The sequence below is a fragment of the Camelus bactrianus genome, unplaced genomic scaffold (genome assembly GCF_048773025.1).
Source record: "Camelus bactrianus isolate YW-2024 breed Bactrian camel unplaced genomic scaffold, ASM4877302v1 HiC_scaffold_53, whole genome shotgun sequence".
Classification (NCBI taxonomy): domain Eukaryota; kingdom Metazoa; phylum Chordata; class Mammalia; order Artiodactyla; family Camelidae; genus Camelus; species Camelus bactrianus.
Genome location: NW_027413970.1, coordinates 236,575 through 255,025, shown reverse-complemented (window position 1 = coordinate 255,025; position 18,451 = coordinate 236,575). Strand labels below are relative to the sequence as shown.

General features: G+C 33.8%; 1 protein-coding gene across 35 annotated transcripts in view; it reads right to left on the bottom strand.

The window, feature by feature from the left end:
* The window catches only part of LOC141576968 (uncharacterized), a 153,502-nt gene extending 144,801 nt beyond the window's left edge, over positions 1-8,701 (bottom strand). For 9 of the 35 annotated variants that reach the window (XR_012505379.1, XR_012505381.1, XR_012505378.1 and 6 more), the window contains exons 1-8: positions 8,174-8,673; positions 6,201-6,319; positions 6,022-6,103; positions 5,325-5,403; positions 4,653-4,718; positions 3,782-3,845; positions 2,396-2,463; positions 321-452 (exon numbers count right to left, since the gene is read on the bottom strand). The gene's annotated coding sequence lies outside the window, so the exon portion shown is untranslated. The other 26 variants (XR_012505386.1, XR_012505391.1, XR_012505392.1 and 23 more) reach the window with 19 other exon arrangements.
* Positions 8,702-18,451: the final 9,750 nt, after the last annotated feature.

Here is an 18,451-nt window from a genome sequence, read left to right as displayed (position 1 = left end):
AAGGGTAGGGGAAGGATACAACAGTGGAATATTCTTGTATATAAAAGAAATACAGTAGACACTCCTCACCTGAAGAAGAGGTGGGGTCATGTGTGGAAGCTAGAGCTTTGCCTATTCAGTGTCCACTACCCTGACCCTGCAGCAGATGCTGAGGCACTGTACTGGAGCACAGTTTCATAATGATTGTCTTGGTCAAACTGATTTTATATATGAGAATATTCAGGTGCAGAAAGGTAAACCGACTTATGCAAGGCTCCAAAGTTAAAACAGGGCTCACGTGTTTAGCAAAGAACATTTGTAGAAAATAGAAGGATTCCTACCTTCACTCAGAGATGGAGAAATTGGTGGTGAAACCAATGGGCCAAATGTCTCTAAATCAAGTCATCCAGTTTGGGATTGAGCCCTCAGCAATCAACAGCATTTCTCCAGATGAATGATGTCTGATTCCTCCACTGACAATCAAATCAAACAAGATTATAAAACCTCACTCTTCTGGACAGTTAATTAGTTCATCTTAATAATGTAACTTCTAAATATACATTTTAATTTCCCAGTTAAACTGTTTAAAAACTACCTAAAACAAAAACTCTGAAAGACAAATATATCTAAAGTGGCATTAAAATTATATTCAAATTAACATAAAAGAGGCTTTAAAATAGGAAAAACAAATTGCAATTTCCCATTAAACAGGCTGTTTAATTCCAATGTGTAAAATAATAAACTAAGACAATTATTTTTGGCTTCCCACACCACTTTTATTTGTATTCACTTTGGTGATTTTAATCTCTATCTTGGATTTGAAAATTCTTGATCATAGTCTCTCCTGGCTACACAGTTAACACCCTAATAGCAGAATCTATGTTTGATTTATCCTGTCACTATGGTAACTACTTACACATTTAATACTTATTAAGTAAATATACAAAGGGGATAGACCTAATCTTCTTCTTGGCCCTGAAATTCTTACTACCCCTCCTATAAAAGCAGGAGCCTCTTCTGTAAGACAGAGTGTAAATGTATCTCCTGAGAAGGATTCTCCAACAAGGGCTGTCTTTACAGAGTGCTTTTAGATAAGATGTTTTATGGGACATTTCAATAAAAGGATCAAGTACCTAAGCTTCCCAGTATGGTGGGAGTTGTGATGGGCATGGGAGGATGCTCACTTGGGAGGATGAGATGTTAAAGACACAAACAGTGTAAAGGATAGGGCAAGATGAAGGGTGATTGGGAAACAGGACCACAGAGATGTGACATCTACTTCCCACTGTCATCTAAGTGATACCTACTTGAAAGAAACATTTCTACAGTTAAATTCTATAATGGGGGATTATTTAAATGAAGCACACATATACTCAATGAATAGATTACATAATTTTTAGAGATTCAGAGTGCATTAGCGTTATCAGAGTACTTTTTACATCAATAACTAGTATTTATAAATTCCTGTGTGCTAATAAATAAGTATTTGGAATTATTTCCATTTCGCTTTTAGGCCTACTACAGCTTAACCTATTCACTGCACTGATACAGAGTAATTTTTCTAATGAATAAATATGATAATGTACAACCTTGTTAAAGATTCTTTAATTTCCCCAACACCAGATTTATGAACATTTAGGCCTATGTGTCAGGCCAAATTTCTTACCAGCTTTTTCACCAACACCTTACATTTAGGTTATATTGCATTACCCAGAGGTCGGGAAATGTTCTTTCACACATCCACATCTTTATTAGGTCCTGTGTCCTCTGAGGAGAAACCTTCTCACCACTTTCACATCCTTCCATTTTACAGCCTAACCACTAATCCTTCTGTAAACACCTTCTAATGCTTTCCAACCTCACCAGCTACCCCAGGGTTTTAGCTTCACTCTTCTGTAATTGTCCTCCACTGTATATAGTATCCAATATTCAAGTGAAGTATGAGTCCTCATTTACAGGTCTGTGGCTTTTCTAGATTACAAAGTATTTGGATTCAGTAACGTCCTTTTATCACTGTTGCTGCTAGAATTCATTTCATAGGATGTGATACATAGTAACCACACAATAAATACTTAATGAATGAATGAATGAATAGCCAAGGCAATCTTCACAGCCAAGGTTTTCCCATCCCAGCCCACTATTCTTTCTGTTATATCAGAGACTCTGCCCCATGAAACAATAGACCCTGCACATTTTAACAAATGTGTACAATTATTAGGAACTATTATTAGAACAGAGACTAGCACTACTGATCTCAGAGTTATGTCACATAAGTAGTGTATTAAAGCTTGTTCTGATTTGTTATTTATACAAATCAGCTATGTCTGTCAGAAGTTTAAATATTAGTAATTTAGAAAACAAAAGTTATTGACTAATCTACTCATCAGAAAACATTATGACAGATCTCTTTACATACCTCTTTTGTCAGTTTATATACCAACTGGAAAAGAAGGGGTGTACAGTCAACTCTGAGAGTGTAATTGCCTGCAAAATAAATGAGAGTATTTTAATACCTCCAAATGGACTTCAAACCTATATTTAATTCTAACTTTATTTTCTAATTATAAACAAGATATAACAGATTTCAAATTGAAGGCATCATTCCTGGAGAATTTAAAATAGGGTGGACCCTAGAGATTATCATATTAAGTGAAGTATGTCAGAAAAAGGCAAATATCAAATTATATCACTTTTATGTGGAATGTAAACAAAAAATGATAAAAAATGAACTTATTTACAAGCCAGAAATAGACTCACAGACATAGAAAAGAAACTATGGTTACCCAAAGGGAAAGGGGGAAGGGAAGAAATATGTTAGGAGTTTGGGATTAACATATATACATTATTATATATAAAACAGATAAACAACCAGGACCTACTGTATAGCACAGGGAATTATATTCAGTATCTTATAATAAACTACAATGGAAAAGAATCTAAAAACAATGTATATGTATATGTATATGTATATAACTGAATAACTTTGCTGTACACCTAAACTAATATTACAAATCAAATATACTTCAGTAAAAACAAATAAATAAAATTTTAGAATAGACAGATATGTAGATAGATAGACAAACAGACAGACAGTCTGGCTAAAACTAAAACACAAGGTGGAAATAACTCTTCAGGAGCCAGAGATGCTGCAGCACACACTCAGGATAGAAGACTGCAGAGGCGGACTCTGCTGGTAAGGCCGCAGCTCCTACAGTAACAGTAAGCATCATTGCTAATTACAGCAGCAGCACTTAGGGGCCTTTGGCAAAGGAAGTGGTAAGGCCATAATGTTCATTTTTTTAACCATTTGTTCAATTCAATATCAAGACTTTAGACTATAGCATGTCAGTAACTAACATGTGTCCGGTGACACTTACCTAGAAATAACCATAATATGATGAAAGCGTACAGATGCACATGCCACATGTCAGGGTCAAAAGGAAGTCTGTAGTGGGTGCTTATTTCAAAGTCGTTCCAATACATACAGGAAGTATTTCTGTATGAAATATTTTAGCCCAACTTTTAAAAATAGCTCCACAGGAAGAATGTGAAAAGTACTAAAGTTTTAAGTAGTAATCCAAGATCGGCAAATGGTAAATATACAAAAGAAATTAGGATCAATACCTTAGTTATGAATCATATTGATTCACTTGAATCATAATAATTTTCTCTCTGGTAAAATGGAGAAATGGAAGTATTATTGAGGCATCTCATAGAAAGAGGATAATCTTAATTTATGAGTTGGAGTTGATAGACTTAAATACTGGTATATTATTTAATGACAATCTGAAATAAAATTTACCTTCTGTGTATGAGTCTGCATTGACATATGCAACCCCTCTCTCCTGGAGTGTTTTCACATTCTCCTGTAGTTGAAGTAAAGTGGTCACTTAACTCACAGTGTTTACAATTGTGGAAATACAAGCAAAACAAACAAATTAATTCAGTAAAAGAGTGGTCTGCAGATACCATTATAAATCAAATGCCTATGCCTTTGACCATAATTTTAAGAAAATGCTATCAACTGGTTGATAATATTAATGCAATTAAAACAAGAAAGAAAAATATTATGATGCTGTAGCCACTGCTCATAGCAACAGCAGGGAGACCCAGAGGAAAACTGTCCTGATCCCCTGCACCATAATATGAAGGGGGAAGGCTTGGAGATGCTCAGCCTCACCCTGGATCTACTGGATGAGAACTGCTCAAAGTAAGGCCTGGAAATCTGTATTTTTAAAAGGTGTCCCTGGCAGTCCTTACAGACATTAAGTATGAGATCCCTTGATGTTGGGGATCCAAGTAACTTTACAATATTAAAAGTGAGGAAGTTGGAAATTTGATTTATCCAGAATTTTTTTAAAGAGAAGATATTGATGAAGAAAAAGAAAAAAAAAGGAGGGGAAGATAGAGAAAAAACTAGAGGGAGAGAAGAGTGGCTATTAGGACAAAGACAAGACATTTCTCTCTCACACACACGTGCACACATGCACACACATTCTAGAAAAATACAGCAGAAGAAGACTAATGTCATCACACACAGATGGGAATATGCAGAGAGAACACTTTTATTCTCTCTTTCTCTCTCTCTCTCTAGCTTGCTACCTTATAAGAGCAGTTACAGTAAAAAAAAATTTAAAGCTGTGAGTGGTCATCCCACAAATGAGGATTCTCACCTCTGCACTTGGCCACATGGGATAGATGACAGCTGATTCTGCTGCAGAGTTTCCATTATGACAGAGCTACAGTAGAAATAAAGAAGATTCCTTAACTGTATGTAAAGAAGGTAAATGTGCTGCTGAATATGATCAAGAAGCTAGCAGAAAACGGGAAACAATATTCAAATTGTCTTTTAATTCACATGAATTTAAATTAATTCAAGGCATATTATCTTATATCTTGGATTTACTTTATCTGTATTTTAAGGTGCTTAAATTATAGAAAGACACATGTATTGCTATATACATGTATTCACAAGAAATTACATATTTCTAAAAGTAAATTACCTTAATGAATAAGAACTGATTCATCTAAATAACTGTATTATGAAATGTATGTTCATAACACCAACATAATTATAAGACTTTGCAATATAAATGGAATCAACTGTGATACAAGTAACTGTGATTTTATTCCCTTAATTATTTGATTCATATTATTGTTTTAAAGTATGAGGAAATGAGTCAGAAGGAAAGCATTTTAAAAACTGGACACAATAGCAAGGAAGTTATGACATTCTTTAAATCAATTCTATAAAATTTGGACTCATAAATGATGAACAAAACAGAAGTTGGTCAAAGGAAAGCGCTTTTTGGTACACCTGCCTTTAAAAAAATACACAAGCTTACCTTGAACATGTAAGAACTTAGAGTTACTGGACAGAGATCCGAAGGGAAGAAGATGAAAGAAGGGGGCCTATGAGAGACACTTTAAAATAAAACATTAAGAGCCAGTGACAAATGAAAATTAATCATAATTGAATTAAAAATAAATCCTTGAAATTTTTAGAGTAATTCAATTTACAAAATCATTGTATTATACTTCCCAATCAGGCACTTTTGTAAATGGTAAAATATACCTATGGTTAAAATTTAGTATGGAATCCACAAAGGAGGGACTATAATCAGAGTATAGTCATCTTAAAAGAGCATGTTGTTTTCCTAGATAGAAGAAATCCAAGGAAACTGTAAAAACTTGAAAATTAATGCCAAGGATCTAGATCAGCTTTTTCTATAAGCTAATTCACTTGTCAGAAGCAGCTTCCTAGGTTTGACTATTTCCTGAGCTTACAGATTTTACTTATCACAAAACAAATACAAATAGAAACTAAAATATTTTAACAATAATGAAAAAACTGGTTTGTGCTCAGTAATTAAGAGGTTGTTCTGTTTTGCCAAACTGATGTAAAAGCAAAAACAAACTCTATTTCTTAAATTTTCTTGAGTATTTATCCAAATTAAAACCACATCAGGTAATGGAACACATCTGTGATTACCCTGAGATACATGTTGACCAAGAAGATAAGAAGTTTTCTGTCTTAGTTACCTCAGCCCATCTGTGGAACCCAGAAGTCCAAATTTTTCTGCATCCCAGCTGGCAAAAATGGTAGTTCTTCTCGGTCTCCAGCCTGTAATCATTGTTAACATACATGGTTAAGTACATCTGCCTAAAAACAAAGGAAAATTCACTGAGTCACTGTCATCACTTGCCAAGGAAACATTTACCTCTACTAATCAGTTTTCCAAAATTCTGGACAACTTCTTACAAATGGCAGTTCCACTGGTTAGGTCAATACCTCCAAATACCCAGGAGCCCTGATGATCTCCTAGAATAACACACCTGTCTGGAAAGGAAAGCATTCAAAAGAATGACAACTTAGAATGTATTATAAAGAGCAGTAATTTATGTTTTTAAATTAAACTCCTCCTGCTTGAGTTTCCTACATAGAAAACCATCAAGGTAGTGTCTCCTTTTAGAATTTATCTTCCCCCCCCCACATTTAATTATATCACATCAACCAGGAAAAAAATATATATTAAGAGTTGATTAAAATTTGTCTTCTCTTAATCCTGTAATCTTTGTAAAAACAAAATGCTTTAAGACATTTTTAAAATTCACCAATTCACCAGGTTTCACAGATCCTCAGATAGTTCTGATTACATTGTAAATGCTTGTGATTTTCTTGATGTTATGAACATGCATTTTAACCTTCCTAGAATTTCACAAAGGGAACAAATTACTTCACATAGAGCATTATGTCTAACAGATTCCTTCCAATGTTTTATTATAGGTCTCAGAAGTACAGAAAACGGTTTAATAGGATGATAAATTCCCATATGCCCAAGATCTAAATTCAATCATTGTTAATACTGTTGAACTATTTGCAAGTGAGTTGCACACATCATGACAGATCTCTCATATGTACTTAAGAATGCACCTTATGGTGAAATTAAAAAAAAGTATCAGTATTTTATATCTTTCCTCCCTCATAGCTCTATTGTTGGTATTTATTTAAACTTCAAAATACTCTATTATTCAACGTGACAGAGAATCTTGTTCTTAGCAATTTTTTTTTAAAAAAAATTTGTGTATTTGTCCATTTAGAGCTCAAATCAATTAAGGGATATGAGCCCCAGGTGCTTTTTTTGATATTTTGACCAGGGAAAATTTCTGTTTCTGACGTTTCTCTTAAATTGTTACTGAAGCTACATGCTCTGTTTTCCTTGTGTCTTTATGTGTCTGTTTATAAATCACATTTTTCATTGTGTACCTCTAGAGGGTATTAATACATGAGATAATAAAGTCTCCTATGTTAAAGGAACTCCGTTCTAATTGAGTTAAACACATTTTTAAAAAATTCTTTTAAAATAAAATTGAACTTCTAATCCCTTAAGAGTTTTGAAATTTTAAAACAAGTTTCTTACAGAACTTATAAAATACTTGCAGAATCCAAATTCACATTGCTAAGGCAAATCATTAACCAACAAGACTGATCTAACCATTTTAGTTTAATAAAAACAGCTATATCCTCTCTGATTCATCAGTGTGAAGTTTCCCTTTCCCTTTACATTTCAAGCCAGTCAAACTAAAGTTCTGGTCACACCATGCTGTTTCCCAACCCTGCACAAGTTGTCCTCTGCAGCTGGCATTTACTGCCTGTCTTGATTCCATGGAAATCTGACTGTTTCTGTAAAATTAAGCTCAAAGAGCACATGTTCCATGATCATGCCTCCTCTACACCAGTGCTGTCCAGGGTTAGTAACAGTAATGACTATGATGTATATGGAGCCATGTGACATTTACACGTTCATCACTGTGGCCATCTAACCCACCCCCACATAAGTGACAGGTGAACTTTGCTCCTTTCCCCCTTCTCTCCTACTCCTTCCCTTAAGTTAACCTAGTGTTTTGCATGCACAGCTTTTTGACAGTTATCTGAAACACTATTTTAAAATGTCAATTGAAAAGGGAAGATGAAATGTTACACCTGGCAGGGACGAAGAGAGGGGTGGGGAGTGGCCCAGAGGAAGCCGAACGGGATGCGCGGCCTCGGATCACAACACAGCCCTGTTCCTTCCTGAGTTTTGCAGCCGGGAAAGCAGAGGCCAGGGGCCCGGACCGCCTCGGGGCCTTTGGGGGAGGCCGAGGGTGGGACGGAGACCCACGCAGGGCTGGGGAGGGGCCCGCAGGGACTCACCATCTGTGCAGCGGCTCCTGAGCCATAGCCGGGCGGGCGGCGGTGGCGGCTGAGGCTGCGGTGCCGGCTGAAGGGGCTGAGGCGGCGGTGGCGGCGGTGCCGGCTGAGGGGGCTGAGGCGGCGGCGGCGGTTGCTGTAAGGACTTGAGGGACTCGAGGGCCTTCAAAAGCTTTTCCAGGGTCGCCATGGCGGCCTCCCGCCCCGCGGGGACAGCCCCCGGAGTCGCCGGGCCGACTGGCTGTTCCGGTCAGCAGCGGTGGTAGTGAATGGGGCTCGGGGCCGCCAGCAGCCGCGGACCCCAAGCGCCCGGCCATCTTGGAGCCGTCCCGACAGCCCCCGCGGCCCTGCTTCCTGCCACTCTCGGTCGGTGGGGCGGGGCCGGACCGCGGGATTGACAGTCGGAGGCAGCGGCCTCCGCCAATGGCTGCCTCGCTCGCCCTTTGGGCTCAAAAAGCCGCCACGGCTGCTCGAGTCACTGCGTTCTTCCCGGCGAGGGGCGAGGGGTACTGCACGGAGATCGGGAGGGCGGTTCGGGGGCGGGGTTGCATGGCACGGCGAGGAGGGTGGGGAGGGCGGGGTGACTTGTGATTGAGGGTCTCTCTTGGCGATGGGCGTCCCCAGACGACGCCTAGCGGATGGCAGGGAGGCCGGGTAGTGGGCTGGGAGCCCGAGACCTCCCGGGGCGCTTGCCCACCCCGCGGCGCGGGCGGAGGGCCGGCTCGCCAGACAGCCTGCTATAATATGCTGACTGTTATATATTTGGCCTTACCCTTCTTAGTAGCCTCAAATCACTCCTTGTTCACCTTCATGATCATTACCGTAGATATACTTCTTACAATCCTCGTACTTAACTATGTTCCCTCATGCTACAGGGCCATACACATGCTATTCGCACTCTTAGAAATAATCTTCTACACAACAATCCCCTACTACCCTCAAGAGATTTGCCTACCTAATTCCAATCACTCTCAGTGCTCAGCTAAATTGTGAATTCATAAAGCCCATTACATTAACATAATTTCTTAACACCATGTAATTCTCCTTTATCACAGTTATTAAATTATACTTTATAATAACATAAAAACTCTTCCATGCATGAAGGTATATATTAAACAATTAAATTCACAGTATAAAGTTGTAAGTACATATACTGTATATTATGAAAAATGTTAAGGAATAACGTATTATACTTAAATTCATTCACAAATTTTCATAGAAATATGGAAATATTTATTCCAAATTGGATCATCGCTATATGTGTGTGTGTGTATATATATATATATTTCATGCTTCATTCACATTATAAGTTCTGATAAAATACTGCCAACAATTAACTTTTATACCCCAAATTACCAATAAAGGAATAGGAAAGAAGGGAGAAAAGAAGAAAGGAAAGAAGGAAAGAGGAAGGAAGGAAAGAAGGAAATTGAGGGGTTTTAGAACCCTTGAGATTGAGACATATTAGATAAAGACTCAGATTTGTACATTTATATATGATAATTATTTTCCTGAAATAATATAAAAACATATAAAGAAAACTGAAAGCAAAATATAAAATTATCTACAACCCAAATTTGAGGTTAATTTATATCTTCAATTGATTTGCATTTTTTTAAATTTAATATTACACTGTCCCATTGCTATAATATAATCAAATTCATAAACAGAAAACTATATATGATATATACATCCTCTCACCATTTATAACATCTCTGAAAGTATTTTTGAAGTAGAATATCTTATATTTAAAGTTTTATCATTTGAAAGGCTTTGAATATTTTAACACAATTAGATTTAATTTACTTCATCATATTATTTTTTCCAATACATGAGAAATAATATATGGTTTTGATTCATTCTTTAGTTTGTTAATATTGTGTAATAAGTGAATTCATGGAATATTGTTATAGAGTTAGACATTTTTTATTTGAAGATGTCATCTTTTGTAATATAATAATAAGGCCATTATTGTAGGAATGTGAAGGAGTCAGATATTGCTTTTAGTAAAAACATCACTCTAAAGGGCATATTGGCAATAGCAGCATGTGATTAAGATCATGTCAATTTTTTGTAAATCTTTAACAAATTCTGAAATCACTCTGGTTGCTTACAAATTTATAAAACACAATTACTTACAGGAAGAACAAGGCTACAGTCACTGCATGACAAAGGAATGCTGCTTAATAAATAAGTGAGGAGAAGAATTAAGTTTAATTCAAGAAAAGCAGCATTCTTAAAATATTTTGAATTGATTCGAGAAACAGGGATTTTATGATTATTTATTTAGCAGAGTTTATATAGACATTTATGTATGTGTGTGAATCCTTCATCTCTGTATCAATTCAAATAAGATTTTGACAAAAAAATGAATTTTAGAGCCAAAAATACCAATCAAAAAGAAAGAATAGAAGAGGGAAGGAAAGCAGGAGGCAACTTAACATCAAAAAGTTTCATCATTATTTAGAGTAAAGTTCTATATCAACTAAACATTTGTATTGTGACCTCCACATTCCACTAAAACTTATGTCATTTACCTATAAGTATAAGCTTTTATTTGCTTCTACAATAAATAATACATAAATTTAATGAAACTGCAGCTCAAAAGAAGGAAATAGCATTAGAAATTCAGTCATCCAGTGCAGTAACTAAAGCATGGGTATGACCTGACTCTTAGCAATCAGAGAACAACCAAGAAAATGTGCCAAACTGTTGGATACCCAGATTTGTTCCCAGGGCAGGGAAATAGGCATATCGAGATAAGTAAAAGAATATACCATGTTTAAAGCTTAATTATAATGTAAAATAGATATATATCTATATCTATTTCAAAATGTTAAATTTAAAACTGGACCAGAAAGAAATATAAACAAAATTACTTCTATAAAGAAAACAAAGAATACCCTTGTCTTCTTCTATTAAAGACTGACTAGCTGCAAAATATTATGGAAATAGCTATAAAGCTTTGAGGAAAAATTATAATTCTATAATTGTGTTACCACTAAGGTTGTTATGTTTGTAGTTAAGCCAAAGTAATACCAAGACATTCAAAGAATCAGAAGGAATGGTAACTATATATTTATCCTAAAAAATAATAGTAAGTACTAAGAAAAGGATACATTTTTAAAATGTAATAAGTAAGATGTGATTATATAAATGCTATGTTAAAGGGTATTGAATCTACAGGTAGACAAAATAAGGATCATGTTTATTTTGAAAATATTTCAAAATAAATACCAATAAATAAAAATAATTCTTAAAATGATATTTCAGTCTAACTTGTTTGATTTTGTAAATGCATGTTACTTTATATCAATTTGCATTATTGATTATTATATAGTTAATAACACAGATACAATTAAAAGAAAATTATAAAAAAGTTGAAATAGCAAAAATAACTTTCTTTTCTAATATTTACAAATAAAAGATTTAACAGTGAATTTTTATCAATCATAAGTCTTTATATTTTCAAGTAAAATATAAAATTATGATGGAGAAAAATAAGCAAAAAATAATTCAAATAAAAATATTAAGGGGAATAAACGTTTATAGCATTTGCCATCTACCACTGCTTGGTACTGTAACCAATCATGAGCCACTGTAGCCGCTGAGCTCCAACACTCCCTGAAAGTTCACTTTAGAGATCAGGAATGGGGCACTTTGTGCTGTGGGAAAACTGACAAAATAGAGCTTCAGATAGATGTTTTCAGGAGAAGATTTTATGAGCCCCAATTCTTGCATCTCCTTATATCTAGAAGAGAACTAAATTCATTAACGGTGACGTCTGCTCCTCATAACTGGCAAAATAACTCAATGTGTGTTTGACTGCACGTACTCCCCTTCACTAAAATTATATATATAATATTGAGTTTCCCCCTGCCTCTTCAGAAAAGTTCCTCAGAGCCATCTGAGGTGCTGTCTCCTAGATTATAGTCCTCATTTTTCCCCCAGATAAATCTTAATCTCATGTTATACGATTTTATTTCAGTAAACAGCATATATATTAAAATTGTTCAAAACATTAATGTCACAATTTGTGAAAAGATACCTCTGCCTATATAATTTCTAATTGAAATAAAAAAAAAAAAACTGGGCCACCATGATAATGAATCTGTGTAAGGACAGACATTTTCAGCATGATGAAGGGAAGATAAATCACTCTAAGCTTAAAAATATGCATCTGGACAAATTAGCAGTTGTGAGAGTAATAACCAAATATACTTCTAGAAATAAAAAGGATTCAAAAATTTTACACCCAGACATCTTCACAGAGAGAATTGCTGGAGGATGTACTTCAGCCCAGTCTGCTTGATGATCCACGAACTGGTCCAACACAGAGGGGAAGGAGAGACCATAGAAAGAAGCAGAGAACTGCAGCTTAGTGGGCGGCAGGTGTTATCAGCAAGATAACTTACTTATGAGACTTGTCTTGAGCAGCCACAAGAGTCTCCTTGCAACCCCACCAGAATCTTAAAAGTTTATATAGAAGCCTTAAAATACTGTCCGGATAGTCTCGGCAACAAGCACATTACTGTCACAAGGCTGAGTACTTGGTGGGGCTTCGGCAGGAAAGGCAAGCAAAACACATTCCAGTAGTCATGTCCTCTTGATGATCCCTTCAAGACTGATCCATATCAGGTATAAATAGTGGGGAAAAAGAAGAAAAGGAAAACCGAGTTAATGACTTCTTGGATATGTAAAACATTATTTTAAAATTTCTGTGCAAAATTTATGATCACAATATTGAGTATATTTTTAATGATACCATTCTGGAAGTCTCTATATCAAAGATTAAATTTAGTTAATTATGGGCTTGTGAGTAATTTTTTTTGTTTCTAAATTTCATAACCTATATTATTCACTAAAGATTTTTTAAGAATTTAATTACAAAGTTAAAATCATTTCAAACGTATAAATAAAGAGATATTAGAATGATTATTTTAATAGAAAAATGCCAGTGTGAAGCATTAAAAACGATGTAATAGCATCAGTAAAGCTGAGTAATTATATTTCTTATGGTTTTCACAAATAAAAAGTTACTTTGTTATTAATAATTATATTTAAAGTCTTTTAAAATCATAAGGGATTCTCAATATAGAATGTCTAATGTTCATAGAGCAAAATTGTGTGCATAATTTGATTCTAGGACAAAAACATACATATATATAATATACACACACATAAATATTACCCAGGAATTACATACAAAAAAAGGTTAATTCTTTATTTTTTACATTACAGTAAGATTTGATTATATTTTTATTTGCATTTCTAAATTATGAAACATTTGATACATACAGGTTATGATTATAAAATATATATCCATTACTCTACCACCCAAACTGAGAAATAAAACATGACATTTCCAATATATTTACCCTTGCTATTTTATGTTGCTTAAAACTAAAACTGATATAACTACTTTTTATAGAAATAGGTATTTCTTTCTGGTGTTTCTTTTTTCCATATTTTTATTTTCAATAATTTTTGTAGCATGTTTAAGTGTTCCTCTTGCAAATATCCTAGAGATTCCCCACAAATGTCTGAGAATCTATGTATTTTAATGTCTTTTAATAGGAAAGTTGACTCAATTTAGGCTTATCCATATGTATTATTGACTAATTTATTTATGACTGTTTATTTTGTTTTCCACATATAACTTTGTTCATGTATTTTCATTTTTTTGAGTGACTTTCTTTTGTTTTTCCTTCAGATGTGTTTTTCAGGCATTAAACCCCTCATTGTTTATATCACTGAAGATAACTTCATTTATTTCATACTTGTATAATATTTTGGCTATTTCTAGAATTTAAATTCAGGATGACTTTTCTACAAAACATAAATTTCAAGAAGCTGTCTTCTTTAATCCAGTTTTGCAAATATTATATAAAAAACACCCTGTTTATTGTTTTTTCCTGATAGTTATTGTTCTGTAGTTAAATTTTTTCTAATTTTTTTTATATGTTTTCTACTTTATATCAAGAAAATAGTCATTTTAACTGTTTTTTATATTATAGGTTCATTATGGTATTTTGCTCCATCTTTGGAAATTTGGTTCTGTTATTTAAAGGAATATCTAGTCCATATTTTGACATTGTTCACTTTTCTTTTTGTTAAAGCACCAAAGGTATGATCAACGAAATGAATAATTTCTAAGCTGAAATTTAAAAAAAAATTACAATTTGTTTTCTTTGCAAAAGACATTGTCAAAAGAATGACAAGACACGCCACAGATTGGGAGGATGTAGTTGCAAAAGATATATCTGATAAAAGACTGTTAGCCAAAATATAGAAAGAATTCTAAAAAGCTCAACAATAGAACATTAAACAACCTGATTTAAAAAATGAGCAAATTACCTGAGCAGACACCTCACCGAAGAAGATAACAGATAGCAAGCAAACACATGAAAATATGTTCAGCATTATATGTCGTTCGGAAACTACAAGTTAAAACAAGAAGATGCTACTGGATACCTATTAGACTAACCAAATCTAGAACACTGACAACACCAAACATCCTGCCAAGATGTAGAGCAACAAGAACTCATATTTATTGCTGATGGAAATACAAAATGATTAAAACAGTTTGGAAGATAGTTTGGCAGTTTCTTACAAAAGTAAATGTGCTCTTACCATAAAATCCTTCAAGCCTACTCTTTGCAGTTTACCTAAAGGAGCTGAAATCTATGTCCACATGGAAACCTACACAAGGATATTTACATCAGGTTTGTTTGTAATTATCAAAACATGGAAGCAACAAAAATATCCTTCAGTAGGAGAATGGATAAACCATAGTACAATCAGACAATGGATTATTATTCATTGCTGAAAAGAAATGAGCTATTAAGCCATAAAAAGATAATGTAGATCCTTAAATGTATAATGATAAGTGGAAGAAGCCAATCTACAAAGGCTATGTGTTATATGATTCCAACCCCATGACATTCTGGAAAAAACAATACTATGGAGATAATAAAAAGATGAAAATTTGCTAGGTGTTGTAAGAAAGGGAAGATTGATTAGGTAAAGCACAGAGGATTCTTAGGGCAGTGAAACAATTGTGTGTGGTACTGTAATAGTGGATAAATACCATTGTACAGTAGTCCAGACACATAGAGTATTCAACACCAAGAGTGAGTCCAAAGGTAATTATGAGTGATTATAATGTGCCAGTGTAGATAAGTATATATTTATATATGCGGCTGGGTCCTATAGATCCCAGGACATGAGCTTCCTCTGAGAAGAATGATTGTGGCATCAGGGTCTTGGTCCTCTCATATATGTAGATATAGAGTAGACAGATAAAAAAAGAATGTCTGGATATTGAGAAACTCAAAATTAAAGTGAGAGGATTTAAAATAATAAAAACAAAAAAATCCCTTCAAACTTTCTAGATTAATTAGACAAAAAAAGTATAGAGAGGATTTTCTTATAGAGTTTCCAACCTTTGTCTAACAATTTGTACACCTCACAGAATATATATTTCTAAATGTACATATAAAAATGACAAAAAATAACTTTGTAGTAAGTAAGAAAGAAAGTGTCCACAAATTTCATAATGCTAAAGTTGTACTATTTTCATAAAAATAAGTAAGATAAAATTTAAAGAACAAAAATGGCTAATTGTCTGGCTAACTGAAATTTATGAACTTTCTTTTTGAAATTAACTAAAGCATGTACTTTATTATTACAGCCCCTAATGTGCTTTTATTTTTATCCTATTTACCTCTCTTTCTTCACTATGGAGGTATCCTGAGATTTTAAAATGCATTCTCCTGCTTTTCTTTATAATTTCTTGAACACACATATGTATCAATTAAATGATATCATTTAGTTTAAGTTGCCATTTATAATTATTAAATGTTATATTTTTGTTCAATTTCTTCAAAACATTATCTTTACTACAATTTTTATATTTAGAATTATAAATTTTTATAAAACTGAAATTTTTAGGATGCAACTTAAAAATTATTCCATTAATCCATTTTCCAAAAAGTGGATATTTGAGTTATTTACAATGTTTGATTACTATAAGCAATGATGTTATGAACATACTTGTATATTTATCTTGGTGCAAACAGAACACAGGCATGAGGTTGAAGGTAATTTAGGAAAGAAATTGCTAGAGTTCGTGTGTGTACACCTTTAATTTATAAGGATATTATAATTTTCTGAAGTTAATGTAATAGAGGAGAACAAATCTTACCCTATATTGGATATGTTCCTTTAGCTTTGACCACTGTGCCCTGTTTCCTAGGCTTAGTCTTGCTAGCTCTGCACTCACATAAAGATAACAAGCTGCAGAATAGAGAATAACATTTGTTTGTTGGAGGTTTACAGGGACACCATGAACTGACCCACATGGACAGCTGCAAGAACAAAGAATTTCTACAGGAAGAAGTTTGCAACAACCAACCATACACCCTCGCTTGTTTTCTGTTTATTTGTTTGTTGTTTTTTTTGTTTTTTGTTTTTGTTTTTCATAAAAGAAGCCTGTATTGTGACTGGATCTGGATGGTTCTCCAAGACATTAGTCGGCCATCCTCTCGGCCTGCCAGCTTTCGAAATAAAGTCGCTATTCCTTGCCCCAACACCACATCTCTTGTACTTAAAGTTTAAAGTTTAAACTTAAAGTTTCATATTTGTGTTAGTGTTTTTCTATCTTTTCTGTTAAGTGTTACTGGCTAATATTTATGGCTGGAATTTACACTCACCTAATTTTCTTCAAGAATAACTTGACTATTATTGGCTGTGTCTTTTTCCATATAAATTTTAGAGTAACTTTGTTGAGTACCATTGAAACCTCTGCCAGAATTTAATCATAGAGATTAAATCTGTGATCACTTTGGTAAGATTTTATATGGTTAAAATATTGGCTTTCCATATTCATGAAGAAGCTATATTTCTCCAGTTACTTATGTATCTTTAATGCATTTCCACACAGTCATATTTTTTTCTGATGGCATGAAAGACTTTTATTTGGTGAATTTCTTTTCTTCATATTTTTCTGTGGTTAAAATTGTATCTGTTTATTGCATTTCTAACATTTTGTTTCTAGACATAGAAATACACCTGATATTTAGTCTCTGAAAACTACTCTTTTTATACCTATTTTTTTAACAAAAACAGTTTAGATTATTTCTTTCAGATTCTATTAAATAATACATTTGATTCTATTTCTTACTAAGTTCTTAGGTACCTTCCTTACAATGATGAATGGAAGAGGTCATAGAGGATATTGTTACCTTGTTTCTAATTTTGAAGTTAATGTTTTTACCTTTCTTGTATTGATCACAATAGTTTACTTTGGGTTTTTTTTTTTTTTTCAGATATTCTTTGTCAGAATAAAGAAGTTCTTTCATTTCTTGTTTTCTAAGAGCTTTTTATCACGACCAGTATTGGACTTTAATCACGTAATTTCTCTGCAACTTCTGAAATGATCAATTGCTTTTCCCCTTGTAGTTTTGTAATCTATTAATGTACCATACTACATTAATTTATTGTATACAGACAAACTAATTTGCATTTTTGGAATAATCCCATTTATTTTTACAGGTCAATTTTGCCTACAGATTCATATTTTTCTACTGTATTTACCTATTTTTGTTCTGTTATTTTGTGTGATAGTAAATATGAGACAGTTTACACTTTAAGAATTAAATATGCAATGCCGAATCTCACTTTTTTCATAAGGAGTACATGAGCTCAAACTATTTAAATTGTGAGTTATGAACCACTCACATTTAGTCAACCTGAGATGAAAGAGTCACAGTGAAAAAACGCCCACTATAAAAGTATGTAGAGTGAATGCTAGGTCCTTGGTTCACCTAATCCACATAACTGGATATTTACATTTGCTTTTCTCACAGGAGGGTACATCCTTCTTTTAATTTTATATTTATATATAATGTGCTGAAAGAAGCATCTTCTTGTCAGAGATTTTACAGTTACTAATAATTTAATCTAATTTTAAAAGGGTCCATATCAAGTGTACCAAATAACTGTTTCCAGAGATTTGAGGTATGACTATAAACACCGAAACTACACAGTTAACTTATGCCAGATGACTTTCTATTATTAATGTACATATGTACATGAAAAGGTTGTTTTTGTAAATTTAGTAAATTATACAAGGACTAACAATACAAATGTCCCCAAACATTTAACTTTTCATTAGTAATATATTTATGTGTGATCACTGTTTTAATCACATAATACTATTTATTGCTCATACATGATATACCAACATCATGAAAGACATAGCTCTAAGGACTAGAGGTG